This window comes from Arachis hypogaea, chromosome 20 (assembly GCF_003086295.3).
Source record: "Arachis hypogaea cultivar Tifrunner chromosome 20, arahy.Tifrunner.gnm2.J5K5, whole genome shotgun sequence".
Taxonomy (NCBI): Eukaryota; Viridiplantae; Streptophyta; class Magnoliopsida; order Fabales; family Fabaceae; genus Arachis; species Arachis hypogaea.
The window spans coordinates 83,060,567-83,062,424 of record NC_092055.1 but is presented as its reverse complement, the minus strand read 5'-3'; positions in this window follow the sequence as shown (position 1 = coordinate 83,062,424).

The window sequence follows — 1,858 nt, the reverse complement described above, 5'->3', positions numbered from 1 at the left end:
CAAAGACAAGGAAGAGACATAGAAGAGCTCAAGGACATCATTGGTTCCTCAAGAAGGAAACGCCACCATCACTAAGGTGGACTCATTCCTTGTTCTTACATTCTCTGTTTTTCGTTTTCTCTATGTTAAGTGCTTATCCATGTTTGTGTCTTCATTACATGATCATTAGTAGTTAGTAACTATGTTTTAAAGTTATGAATGTCCTATGAATCCATCACCTCTCTTAAATAAAAAAAATGTTTTAATTCAAAAGAACAAGAAGTACATGAGTTTTGAATTTATCCTTGAACTTAGTTTAATTATATTGATGTGGTGACAATGCTTCTTGTTTTCTGAATGAATGCTTGAACAGTGCATATGTCTTTTGAAGTTGTTGTTTAAGAATGTTAAATATGTTGGCTCTTGAAAGAATGATGATAAGGAGACATGTTATTTGAATATCTGAAAAATCATAAAAATGATTCTTGAAGCAAGAAAAAGCAGCAAAGAACAAAGCTTGCAGAAAAAAAAAGAAAAAAAAAATATAGGCGAAAAAAAAAAAGAGAAAAAGCAAGCAGAAAAAGCCAAAAGCTCTCAAAACCAAAAGGCAAGAGCAAAAAGCCAATAACCCTTAAAACCAAAAGGCAAGGGTAATAAAAAGGATCCCAAGGCTTTGAGCATCAGTGGATAGGAGGGCCTAAAGGAATAAAATCCTGGCCTAAGCGGCTAAACCAAGCTGTCCCTAACCATGTGCTTGTGGCGTGAAGGTGTCAAGTGAAAACATGAGGCTGAGCGGTTAAAGTCAAGGTCCAAAGCAAAAGAAGAGTGCGCTTAAGAACCCCGGACACCTCTAATTCGGGACTTTAGCAAAGCTGAGTCACAATCTGAAAAGGTTCACCTAGTTATGTGTCTGTGGCATTTATGTATCCGGTGGTAATACTGGAAAATAAAGTGCTTAGGGCCACGACCAAGACTCATAAAATAGCTGTGTTCAAGAATGATCATACTGAACTAGGAGAATCAATAACACTATCTGAACTCGAAATTCCTATAGATGCCAATCATTCTGAACTTCAATGGATAAAGTGAGATGCCAAAACTATTCAAGAGGCAAAAAGCTACAAGTCCCGCTCATTTAATTGGAGCTATGTTTCATTGATAGTTTGGAATTTATAGTATATTCTCTTCTTTTTATCCTATTTGATTTTCAGTTGCTTGGGGACAAGCAACAATTTAAGTTTGGTGTTGTGATGAGCGGATAATTTATACGCTTTTTGGCACTGTTTTTAGTATGTTTTTAGTAGAATATAGTTACTTTTAGGGATGTTTTCATTAGTTTTTATGTTAAATTTACATTTCTGGACTTTACTATGAGTTTGTGTGTTTTTCTGTGATTTCAGGTATTTTCTCGCTGAAATTGAGGGACTTGAGCAAAAATCAGATTCAGAGGTTGAAGAAGGACTGCTGATGCTGTTGGAGTCTGACCTCCCAGCACTCAAAGTGGATTTTCTGGAGCTACAGAACTCAAAATGGCACTCTTCCAATTGCTTTGGAAAGTAGATATCCAGGGCTTTCCAGCAATGTATAATAGTTCATACTTTGGCCGAGTTTAGAGGACGTAAAAAGGCGTTGAACGCCAGTTCTACGCTGGTGTCTGGAGTTAAACGCCAGAAACAAGTCACAAACCAGAGTTGAACGCCAGAAATACATTACAATCTGGCGTTCAACTCCAAAAAGAGCCTCTGCACGTGTAACATTCAAGCTCAGCCGGAGCACACACCAAGTGGGCCCCGGAAGTGGATTTATGCATCAATTACTTACTTCTGTAAACCCTAGTAACTAGTTTAGTATAAATAGAACTTTTTACTATTGTATTTGG